Source organism: Perognathus longimembris, chromosome 28 (assembly GCF_023159225.1).
Source record: "Perognathus longimembris pacificus isolate PPM17 chromosome 28, ASM2315922v1, whole genome shotgun sequence".
Classification (NCBI taxonomy): Eukaryota; Metazoa; Chordata; class Mammalia; order Rodentia; family Heteromyidae; genus Perognathus; species Perognathus longimembris.
This window is the reverse complement of record NC_063188.1, coordinates 39,710,916-39,724,434: the sequence shown is the minus strand read 5'-3', so window position 1 is coordinate 39,724,434 and position 13,519 is coordinate 39,710,916. Positions and strand designations below refer to the sequence as shown.

General features: G+C 34.8%; 1 non-coding gene across 1 annotated transcript; it reads left to right on the top strand.

Moving 5' to 3' along the window:
* The first annotated feature begins 11,445 nt into the window (after positions 1-11,445).
* On the top strand, positions 11,446-11,552 carry LOC125344336. The gene has a single exon (XR_007209475.1). It is a non-coding gene; the product is annotated as a U6 spliceosomal RNA (small nuclear RNA).
* The last annotated feature ends 1,967 nt before the right edge of the window (positions 11,553-13,519 follow it).

Genomic DNA, 13,519 nt, shown 5'->3' with positions numbered 1-13,519 from the left:
TGTACAGATTTGAAGTATATTGTATAAAGATCTAGGCAATGGAAAGGTATGGAACGAGCCCTTAGAAGTGACACATCCATGTCTAGGACACTATTCCTGGACATAGAAGTACTTATATTTTTTCTTTCATTTATTATAGAGACATCTGTTAAGGTCAAAGCAAAATTCTTTATTCGTAGTACAAGTCAAACAAGAGACTCCTTATTTTTTCTTTTGCTTGAGCAAAAGCTTCAGCAGTGCTTCTGTGCCTTTCATTACAATAGAATGTATCCTTTTCACAACTTCTTTGACCATACCACATCCAGACTACAGGTCTGTTGGCAACCTTGTAAGAAATAATTTAGTGTTTCTAAGAGGATCTTGTTTAATTTATGTGCTACCACTGTCCACTATCTTTATACTCCTGAGAAGATGCTCAAACTAGGCAAAAGAATTAGGGATTTAACTTCTCTGAGACATATACAGGATCTTAAGCAGCTCATCTTCTTTGTTGTTTGTCTAGCATCAGTTTCAGCATGATTTCCCATAGTGAATGTCCAGACCTATATGTAGTATTCAGGACATGGGGTACAGAACTGTAAGGGAGGTTCACAGATAGACAAGGAAAGAAAAGGTAGTAAGTAACAACCATAGCACAGCCTGGTGGTTCTTGAAGCTTCTTTTCAAAGATTATAGTGTTGTCTATGCCAACTGTTCTTTATTATTTATCAATCAACATGTGTTCACTTGGCAAACACATTTAAGAGCTTTGAAATAAATGCAAAACACAGGAAAATGACACAAACCGATGAACAAGGTCCATCGTTATCATGGAATTCTATGTTAGAAGGCATTGCTTAAATAGACCGTAAAGGTGCATCTAAGACTCAGTATGATGAAAATGTAACATACTTACCTTTCATCCATAACTGCAGGAAAGTACACCAAGAAATCACATCCTTAGTTTCTATGTATAAAAAAAAATTTTTTGCTTATAGTTTTAATTGTTACACTCTTGGCTACCAAGTGAAAAAACAAATATCCATGTATCTACTGGTAGCTAAGATACTAGGCAAGAGTGTATAAGGAAGACAAATACAAAAGATAGGTAAGAGAGGAGTAATTCTTTACCTGCCCTTCTGAACAAGAGTCTATTTGTTCATATCCACCATGAGTTAAGTTCAGACTTTGAATTTTATAATCACATGATCATCATCAAAGTACAATACTTTCAATGTATTATCACCCATAAGTCAAAAACAATGACACTTCTAGTGAACATAACTGAGACAATCCCTGATGCTCAATCCTTTGTGTAAACCTGTAAACAGCTTCCAAATAATAAAATATAATAATGATGATGTGATGTTTCTCCCATTATTTTCTTATATGACGAAGGTGAATGGACTTTTCAGATGTCATTAAGGTATGTAATTGACTTTTAATGAATCAAAGGTAGATTTTCATAGTGGAACTTGGCCTAACAATGTGAACCCTTTGAAAGAAGAGCTAGAACTGCCCTGAAATGAGAGAGCCCCTCCCCAAGGTGCAGAGATTCTCTTTCCATTGCAGTCACTGAAGAAGCAAGCTTTCGGGAACTATATAGCCACAAGGTACCTGATTCCATGAACAATTTGAAAAATATCCCTTCTTTAGTTGAGCCTGCAAATGAGAATGCAGCCTGACACCTTGACTGCAGCCTTAGAAGACTTTGAGCAATGATCCCAGTAAGCTCTGCTCGGGCTCCTGAATTGCAGAAAATGTAACGTTAATAAATGTATACTGTAGTCCAACAAGTGGAGAAAAGTTTTTGGTGCAGCAAAAGGAAATGAATATAGGCAAGCACATTTGTTTTCCTCAGTTGTATAAAGAAAGCCTAAGAAGAAATGTGGACCTAGTGACAGATGTGGTCAAGTGGAAAGAATGCTAGATGAGGCATAAAGGCCTGCTTCAAGTCTTCTCTTTGAATGACCTAGAGCAAGCTACTCAGCCGCTTTAAGCCTGCAGCCTAATTTGTCAACTTGGGTTAATCTGCCTAATCCTTTTCACGAAGTCCTCCCTGGGTGGACTTAAAAAACTGCAAAATATTAGGTCCATACTATAATAGCACCAGATTCCAGGTATTTTTTCTGTATGTTTAATTCATTTGATCATTAGTTATATAGTTTTATAATAATTATGCACATTTTATAGATGAAAGAAATGAGAATCAAGGAGGGGGAAAACCATGTACAAGAGGCATTAAATTGTTATCAAGGATAAACATTTAAATGAAGGCAATCTGGTTCCAGGTTCTTAAACCATCTACTGTCTGGTTTCTTTTAGCATTACTAAGCCCAGGAAATCTACTCCCTCTGGAGCAAGATGAGTCTTGATACCAAGATATTCAGACAAAGATTCCAGATGCTCAGATAAGAGTGATCCCTATAAGCCTCTGCTTTGATGCATTCTCCCAGATTTGTTACCTCAATTTTTCTAATACAATAACATAGTTTTCAAAAGAATTTCACCATGAGGCAACAACCCTGTTGTTCTTCTATATAGCGTATTAGCACCATCTACACTACTCAGTGTCAATGCCTCATATGCAACACCACCTCTTAACTTTCACTCTTTCCTACTATTTTTTAGCTGAGAGCATATGAACATCTGCTTACAACAAATACACTTGATTTCTCCTCAAACACAGACTCACATAAAAACCAAATAGAAAGTGAATAGAAGAATTTTTATTGAATTGCTTTTAGGTACACTGCACGATTTCCATAATGTCTGCTGTATGATTTTGCAAATCTCTAGGCATGCAGTATGAGCACTCAATTTATGAAAAAAACACCAGAGCTAGGAAATGCTTTGCTTAAAGGATCATGTGGTACACTTTCTTGCCTTTAGAGAGATTATATTTTACCTTTAAATCCTCCAGATGTTAAAAAAAAAATCTAACCTCTTTTAATAGGCCATTAAAGCTCTTAAGCCAATACTTAAAACTTCTCCCTGAAGTTTAACTGAAATCTCTCCTGCTTCAATTTAAGCAGGTAAGATTCAATTCAAGCTTCAAAAATCATCTAAAAAACACTTTATCTGATATTCTTGGATAAAATTAGCTCCTTAACCCTTCAGCATTCCAGACACATATATCTTTCTCATTCTATTTATATAATATTGTACATTTTCTATGACCCTAAGAAAACTCTCCAGAATAGAAACAACCTTATACTAATCTTCATGTCTTCCAAACTTGTCAGTGTAACTAGCACATGTTAGAAAGTTGAAAAACAGTGAAATAATGAATGAAGAATATTTTATATTATTCAATTTGTTAGCAGACAAAAGAACCAAACCTCTTGCTCCTTATTAAATCTTTCTTACAAAAACCAAGATTAGCTTTTACTTTGTCTCTTGTTAATGAAAGAGTTCTCAATTTTTCTCTGTCATTGGAACTATTTTTCTATTATCTAAGCCACTGTTTCCTTGAGAATCATCTCCATATCTGTTTCTCTGGGACAATCAAGAGCTGAATCATCATGCTACTTCCATTCATAACTGATTTTAATGTAATTCTCACCGTTCAATTAGCTTCCCTGAAAATGATAAGTTGTGAATGGAGTTATTATAAATCCATTGCTATAGACTCAATGGGAGCGTTTATTATTAAAAGAATAATACATTTTTTAATTTTATATATTTTGTACATGAATGTAATTCCCCTTTACTTATTTTTCCTTATGAGGGCATATGATGTAGCAACAACTGCTTCAGATTTAAAGTCAAAAGACTTGAGTTTAACTGCAGAAGTTCCTTCATGCCTTCAGATACCTCATGTATACCTCTCTTCTTAGAGATAAATAATTCCTAGTGGTTTTCAGGACAGATGGATTTATTTTGTACGTAAAAAGACAAATATTAGTGATAAGACACTCTTACTACTCCAGAGAAAATATTCTACTCAAAACTATTGGAAGCTTTGGTTACAACACCAATAATAATAGATTTTACATACAGTATTCTTAAAGCTAGATTTATCCATATTACATAATAATCAATTCATGTCTTTACAATGGCATTATATTTCTAGCTCATATTTACCTTGAGATCAGCTGTGACTCTCAGATAATTGTCTGTAATGCTTGCAACCAGGCAGCCTTTCGACTATGCATTTGTTTGTTTGGGGTTATCCATTATATTTTCTTTCTTTAAAAAGAAATATTTTTCCTCTCCATAGTTCATTGTTACTCCATGTCAGAGAATGGTTTCCTTCATATTTTTATTAACATGAATTACTTATAAAAGGGTTTCCTGTGACATATCCATATAGGTATACTAAGTAGCTTTTTCATACCTTCTCCATCACTTTCCCTCAGGCTCCCTACTTCCCCTTCCAAAACCAATCTCAACAAGCTTTCACTGTCCCATTTTCATAAATGTACATGAAGTATTTTAACCATATGCACTCCTCTTGACCCCCTCCACCCACTCTTCCCTCCCAGACACATATATTAGTATCCATGTTCTGGATAGGATCTATTTTATATTTCTGTCAATTGTTTTTAACTACATAGCAATTGTCAAAGGGGATTTACTGTGTGATATTTCATATATGTATATTTAGTAAGATACACTTTAGCTAACTCACCTTGATCATTTTGAGATTTTCACACTGACATCTTTCAAAACACTGTATGACAGGCACCTTAGAAATGCATACATTAGCAAACAATCTGTAATGTCCTCTATACAGGAAGTGTATGGCTATAGAGGTTGTCTTTTCAATGGTGCCAAAGTTACAGGAATGAACTATATCTGAAACACTTTGTGAAGCTCTATTTATGATAAGTATAAGAAGGTAGATGTCTCTCTATTCCAGTAAACACAGCAAAACATTCCAAACATGTACACAAAGACCAAAGAAGAACTCAGACCTTTTTTTTTCATATAGGAACCTTATTGGTAAATGAGATTTTCACAGAAATACTGAAGGTGTAAATGGAAGTGTTGACACGATGAAGAAACTAAACTAATAAGTCCCAGAACAAAGTCAAGGCCAGGAAAGAATGACCTGAAACATTGTAAGGGGACTGTTGAAAGACCAAGAAGTTGATGTGCAGGCTCATTCTCAAGTGGGAACACAAACTTGGAAACGTCCATGGCTGGTGAACTAATGCTAAGGACAGCAGAGTATCAGAGGTTATGAACACAGATAAACACGCTTTGGGGGACTGGGAATATGGCCTAGTGACAAGAGTGCTTGCCTCATATACATGAAGACTTGGGGTCCATTCCTCAGCACCACATATATACAGAAAGGCCAGAAGTTGTGCTGTGGCTCAAGTGGCAGAGTGCTAGCATTGGGCAAAAAAGAAGCAAGGCGGCTTTAATGTGTTGTTGTTTGTGGTCTTTTGGGTAGATGCCCAAAAGTGGGGCTGCTGGGTCATAGGGGAGCTCTATATTTAGCCTTCTGAGGAATCTTCATGCCGTTTTCCAGAGTGGCTGAACCAGTTTACATTCCCATCAACAATGAAGTAATGTTCCCTTTTGGCCACATCCCTTCCAACATTTATTATTGTTAGTCTTCTTGATAAAGGACATTCTTACTGGAGTGAGGTTGTTCATCGCAGCACAATTTGTCATAGCTAAAATATAGAACCAACCCAGATGCCCATCAGTAGAATGGATAAGGAAAATGTGGTACATATACACATTGGCATTTTATGCCTCTATCAGAAAGAATGATATTTCTTCGTTCGTAAGGAAATGGAAGGAGTTGGAAAAAGTTATACTAAGTGAAGTGAGCCAGACCCAAAGAAACATGGACTCTATGGTCTCATAGGGAATAATTAGCACAGGTTTAGGCTAGTCACAGCAGAGGATCACAAGAGCCTAATAGCTATGCCCTTATGAATGCATATGATGATGCTAAGTGAAATGAACTCCATGTTATGGAAACGATTGTTATATCACTGTTGTAATTACTTTCAACATGCCATGTGTAACCATAGCTTCTATTGTCGATGATACTCTTGTATCCCCTTCCTGTGGTTGTACCCGCACTATCACTGTACCTTATCTGAGTACACTGGATACTGTTTATACTGGTATTAGAACTAGGAAAGTGAAAGGGAATATCAAAATCAAGAGACAAAGGATAAAAAGGCAAACCCGACTACAAAAGCAATACTTGCAAAACCATTTGGTGTAAACTAACTGAACAACTCATGGAAGGAGAAGGAGAGGGGGAGGGGGAGGGGTGAATGAGGGAGGAGGTAACAAACAGTAGAGGAAATGTACCCAAGGCCTAAAGTATGAAACTGTAACCTCTCTGTGTATCACTTTGACAATAAATAAGAAAAAAAAGAAGCCAGGGAGAGTGCTCAGGTCCTGAGTTCAAGCCCCAGGACTGGCAAAAAAATGCATGGAAAGATAAACACCCTTTATTGACAAAAGATAAATTGTTTATTATCTTTAAGTAGTTATACAAAGGGTTTCAATTAAATGTGTCAGTTTGTGAGAACAATGCATCTTAACCAGTATCACTTCTTTTGTCATTTTTCCATATCTCTTCCAACCCAAAAATGAGAATTTTCAAGCAAATGGAAGAAGCTACACAGAGAATAAAAGTCAAAAGTGAACTTATGAAAATGAAATCTAGCTAAAGGAACTCAAAAGTATGTCATGGATTTGCGAGGTAAAGGATAAGGTACATAAATGCATGTACATAAAAATGACAATTTATTCAATGAAGATACGATAGATAAGGAAATCAATAGCATATCAAATTAAATTGCAAAATATAGTATCAAATGTTATTAGTTACACATTCCAAGGAGAAATATGACCACAAAAAGTAATTTCCACAGCTTTCCTCAAGCCTATGGATATTTTTACACTATGCTGCTTCAAATTTCCCCAGGATACTTTAAAAGTTGGATTCTGTGTGAACCTATGGAATTTGGCCCAATGAGGGACCTCAGCTTTTGATGTAAGAAATTCAACCTCACAAGGCAAGCTATGTTTAAATGATAAATTCACATTTTCTTTTCATTGGACAACAAGCTACCAGAAGATAAACTCAAATGTCATTTTTATAGAAATAATCTGCCCTTTGGCCTCTCTGGACAATTCTGCAAAAAACCAGCTGAAAAAATATCAAGGCTGCCCTCCTTGGCCTTTGCTTCTTGGACCCAAAAATTTGTCTTCCAATAATTTCTTTTTTACTTCTTTGACCTGCTTTTAACAAGGTGCAGCTTTTCCCCCATTTTCACATGCAGGAGCTTTATTTTCATGATAGACTGAGTCTCTTCACAGTGTTATGCATGGCATAGTCCTAGGAAAATTCAGATATGACATGACAGACAAATAGCACATTTATGAAAAGCCAAAAATAAAATCTCAAAGTGACCTTTCTTAAAACACACAACTATTTCTCTAAACCCAAAGCATATGAGAAGACTAAAGAAGCTAATAGCCTTTGCAGGGTAAACCTAACTGGTCAATTAAAAAAAAAAAAAAAGAACCTTGATGAGTCCACAGGCTTCTGAACGATACATACAAACATAATCCACTTTATTTAGAAACTAAAAACAGTTGATTGCAGGCAATAAAATGTATAATTGGGCCAAAAGGATATAAAGTATATTTAGCAACCATGTGGCTATATTCCTTCTGTTAAGAATAAACAACTGGGGGAGAGCCTGTCTACCAAGTCAATACTAGAGTACCAGAAATTTTGATGTAAAAAATCTCCAAACCCTATTTCAGTATGATGGTTTCTGGTCTTCTTAGTTTTTCCTGTGATAAATTAATATAGTTACTGAGTTTGGATAGGTTTTATAGGGAACACTGGGGTTTGGCCTGTGTCAGTTCCCAAGAGTGTGGCTCTTGAGTATTACTAGATAGAGACAGAAAAATGGAAAGAAACAAGTCACGTTTGGGTGAACTTACAGTTCATTACTTGTGGATTCCAAATGTGCCAAGTAGCTTAATTGCTAAAATTTATTGTAACTCCAAAGTTAATATTCACAAAGTTTTTAGTTATTCAGAGACGTGTATGCATAAAGAAAGTCTTCATTGCAGATTACACGTTCTCTCCTGAGTTGGAACAAGGTGATACTAAGCTTCCTTGTTTCAGCTCTCAAACTGTATGTAAACATGCATACATTTCTACTCTTTTTCTAATTTACATTGATGATTCACTATTTTAAATGGTCTCAAAATGTAGGGCTAGTAGTACTAACTTCAGAAGGGCTCTGTTGTGCCTTCTGAGGAAAACAAATATTCTAGATCAGATCAAGTTTGTTCACATACAAATTAAACTATCATTGCCTGTGAATTCAACATTGATAAAAATGTATCAGATAAGTATCATTAAACCAAATATATATGTATCAAGGTTTCATGTTAATCTGTTGACAAAAAAATGTTGTAGCCACAGGCTTGAAGGAGCTTAGTCCTGTGCTTCCCCCTAGAAACAACAAGTCAGAATTCATTGATTCAGCATTTACAGTAAATTAATAGAAAGATAACTGCCATAGATAATGAGTACTGACTGCATTTTCCATGTTATGTTCCTATTAAAGAAGCAGCATAGGGAGAGAGTGCTAATCAGGAGTTAAGAACTACATTTTTATTGATCCAAAACATGATCATGCTAATTAAAATAACATTTTGAGAATACTAATGATAAGGGAATGTTTAATAGATGACTGACAAACTTTGAAATTGCTTTGCAAGGCATTGGTGGCTTACCCCTAAAGTCCTTGCTACTCAGGAAGCTGTGATCTGAGGATCTTGGTTCAGAGTCAGCCTAAGTAGACAAATCCATAAGATTGTTATCTCCAATTAAGCAGAAAAGAAAACAGAACTGGAGGCATAGCTCAAGCAGTAGACTGCCAACTGTGACTAGAAAAAAATCTGAGTGGGAACTAAAGGTTCTGCATTCAAACCTCAGTACCAGCACCAAAAAAAAAAAAAATCCCACTGTTTAGATTAGTGTCTGGCACATGATATTTGATTAAGAATACATTAATCTGTTTCCTAATTTACTACTGAGATATACTGAAAATGAATAGACTGAGAAATTGTTGAAGTCCACCCTGGGCTTATAATAGTTCACATTCCCCACCAGTAAGAATAGAGAGACTTTCTACTACATCAATCTTAGGATAAATTCCTCAGAAAGCTACTGCCCTAGTATTGTAGCTAGTTACCTCAATAATAAAAGTAAGACTCCACGTCTTGAAACTGATTCAGTGTAATATAAATATGTAACAAAAATTTCAAAACTCTTTAAAGAAATACAACAAAGTTCATTCCTTAACAATGAAAAGTCATAAGGTCGAGCATAAGGCATGAATCATCAAGCTTACAGAAAATCATGGAAATATCAGCTATTACCAGAGAAATGAGAAATAATCTGCCAAAACATGCCTACAGAGAGCTGACAGAAGTTATGGAATTCACAGCTAAAGATATTTAAAATGTTGTTATAGTTTTTATATTTTCAAGATGACAAAGGAAACTTAAGTATGGTAATCAGATAAGCATTTTCAAAGCCATTGAATTTTTTTTATAAATGAAAAAAATGATAGACTGATAGATTCAGGAAAATGTGATACAGAAAAAATAGATCAATAACAATAAAAGAATAAAATAAACCAACTAAGAGAAAAACTATAAATGTTTACATATGATTATCCAGGTATTATCGATGGCTTGGTGAGAACATCAAATATCTTTACATGAAATAAAGAAACAAGAAAATATTTGAGGAAATGATGGCTGAAATACTTTCAAGTTTGATGAAAATCGTTTGGCAGGAGGAACAAAAATATCTACAAATAGAAGAAACATAAATAAAGCTATATCAAAGCTATATAATCACAATTTGTCATAACTAGAATATGGAAGCAACCCAGATGCCCCTTAGTAGATGAATGGTTCAGGAAAATGTGGCACATATACACAATGGAATTTTATGCCTCTATCAGAAAGAATGACATTGCCCCATTTGTAATGAAATGGAAGGACTTGGAAAAAATTATACTAAGTGAAGTGAGCCAGACCCAAAGAAACATGGACTCTATGGTCTCCCTATTAGGGAATAATTAGCACAGGTTTAGGCAAGTCACAGCAGAGGATCACAAGAGCCCAATAGCTATACCCTTATGAACACATAAGATGATGCTAAGTGAAATGAACTCCATGTTATGGAAACGATTGTCATATCACTGTTGTAACTATTTTCAACGTGCTATGTGTAACTGTAGCTTCTATTATTGATGATCTTCTTGTATCCCCTTCTTGTGGTGTACCTGCACTATCTCTATATCTAATCTGAGTACATTGGAAACCGTGTATACTGGTATTAGAACTAAGAAACTGAAAGGGAATACCAAAATCGAGAGACACAGGGTAAAAAAGACAAACGACTACAAAAGCAATACTTGCAAATCTGTTTGGTGTAAATGAACTGAACAACTCATGGGGGGGAAGGAAAAGGAAGAGGGAGGAGGGGGCATGAGGAAGGAGGTAACAAACAGTACAAGAAAGGTATCCAATGCCTAAAGTATGAAACTGTAACCTCTCTGTACATCAGTTTGACAATAAAAAAATTAAAAACTATATAATCATTTTTAAAGGCAGTGACAATTTAGTTTTCAAAAGGCCAGCTCAAGAGACATAAGAATACCATCATATTAGTAATCAGAAACTAACAAACCTAGAAAATAATGGAGTGTCATTTTGGAGCCAGGCAGTGACAATTTAGTTTTCAAAAGGCCAGCTCAAGAGACATAAGAATACCATCATATTAGTAATCAGAAACTAACAAACCTAGAAAATAATGGAGTGTCATTTTGGAGCCACTGAAAGAAAACAAAGAAACAAACAGCAAAGATCAACATACAATTCTATCTCCATAGGAAGTAGGTTCCCAAAATACTTTTTAAAAAATCCATAGGATGACTTTTTCAGACATAAAATATTGAAAGAATTTGTCACTATTGAACTTAAAGGAAAATTTTTATGATACAGCAAAGTTAGAACAAAAAAATTTATGAAATGTTTATATAAATAAACCTAAAATATATTTTATTATTTTAGTCTTTATAGAGAACTGTATGAAGCAACAAGTATAGTGGCATGAATGCATAATATACAAAACAATAGAATAAAAGATAAAACAAAATGGAAACAGGTTTTTTATGTACTATTTGTACTTTTTCCTTTGGTTTATTCCCTTTTGTCACAGTCCTTTTTATTCCTATACTCTTTGTCTTTTATATAAGTTTATCTGATTTGGGAATGGGATATAACAGAAACAATGAGACAAAGGGTGAACCAATTCAGCAGTGGTACTCACTAGACCCTATGTTCGAAATGAACTTCACAACTTGGGAGAGGGGGGTTGGGAGGGGAAACGTAGGAGAAAATGAAGGAGGGGTTAACACTGTTCGGAAGAAATGTACTCATGTGCTCGCTTCCCCAGCATGTATACTAAAATTGAAACAATACAGAGAAGATTAGCATGGCCCCTGTGCAAGGATGACATGCAAATTCATGAAGGATTCCATATTTAAAAAAAAGAAAAAATGTACTCAGCTTATTTATGTAACTGTAATGCCTCTGTCCATCATCTTTACAATAAAATTTATATAAAAAGAAAGGATAAAAGAGAAATGGAGGTATACATTTACAATTTAGTAGTACCTAAAGGTCACTCTTAATAACAAAATGTATATTTTAAATACTACTATATGAATCAAGGCTATACAGTTAATTAAAAAAAGTATACATAAAATGAAATCTTAAAATGCACTTGACAGCCAGATACCAGTAGGTCATACTTGTAATCCTTGCTACTCATGATGCTAAGATCTGAGGATCACGGTTCAAAGCCAGCCCAGGTAGGAAAGTGTGAGACTCATTTCCAACTAACCAACAAAAAATCAGAAATGTGGCTGTTGCTGAACTGATAGAGCAAACAAGCTCAAAGGCCCAGTACCCAGGCCCTGAGTTCAAGCCCTAGGATCAGCACTCAAAAATCGTTTTGAATTTTATATTATTAAAGACTTTATGTCAGAAAGTACAATCTATTCAGAAGAAAGTTCCATGGACTGCTAAAAAGAAAGCTTTCTGTCTCTCCCAGAACTATCCCCAGAGATACTTGTGATTGGAGTACTACAATCTGCCATCCTGTTCCACAAATATTGAAAAGGCACAAATCATAAAAGAAAAATAATAGATTGAAACATACTTCTCTATGTGTGTTTATGTTTTTCAATAATCATTATTAAGGAAATGAAAAATCATGCTACAGATTAACTTTCTATACATGTTTAGAAAAGTCCTTGGATGTCAAGTTTAAAAATAAATCTTCAATAAAAATGGAATAATTCACTAAAAAAGGAACAAAAGATGTGAATAAATATGTCTCTAAGTGTGTAGAAATATTAAAAGCAGTTCCCAAAATATTGCTCAAATTTATTAATCCTTAGGAAATCATGAATTAAAAATTCTGTGACATACCCATCCATTACATAAGGTGAACAAGAAAAAAATGTTTAAATACTAGCAGTTTCTTAAGGTGTAGAGCAACTACATAAGCAAATTATAGAATAACATTGAGCAATAAATGAATAAGCAATTGATACAAAGAATAATATAGATAACAGCAATCATATATAAAAGACAATATACTGAAACTAGATACCATAGTACACTCCTATAATCCCAGAATTTCAAAAGCTAAGGTAGGAGGATAGCAATTTTGAACCCAGTTTGGGCCATATAATAAAATGTTGTCCCCAAAAGAACCAAACAATAACAACCGTTTCCATAACATGGAGTTCATTTCACTTAGGATTATCTTATGTGTTCATAAGGGTATAGGTATTGGGCTCCTGTGATCCTCTGCTGTGACTTGCCTAAACCTATGCTAATTATTCCCTATAAGGGAGACCATATAATCCATGTTTCTTTGTTATATCACAGTTGTAAATACTTTCAACGTGCCATATGTAACTGTAGCCTCTATTATTGATGATATTCCTGTTATCACCTTCCTGTGGTTGTACCTACACTATCTCTGTATCTTATCTGAGTATATTGGAAACCGTGTATACTGGTATTAGAACCAGGAAATTGGAAGGGAATACCAAAATCGAGAGACACAGGGTGAAAAAAGGCAAACAACTACAAAAGCAATACTTACAAACTGTTTGGTGAAAATGAACTGAACAACTGAACAACTCATGGGGGGGGAGGGGGAAGGGAAAGAGGGAGGAGGGGGGGAATGAGGGACGAGGTAACAAACAGTACAAGAAATGTATCCAATGCCTAATGTATGAAACTGTAACCTCTCTGTAATTCAGTTTGATAATAAAAATATATAAAAAAATAAAAAAATAAAAAATAAAAAACCTGGAAACAAAAAGAACCAAACAATACAAAAAGAAATAAACTACTCTGCTAAATGGCAAAAAAAAAAGGCAATCCATATTCTAAGAAATTAAGAAAGGTGAGGGAAAATGTGGGTTGGCAGGTT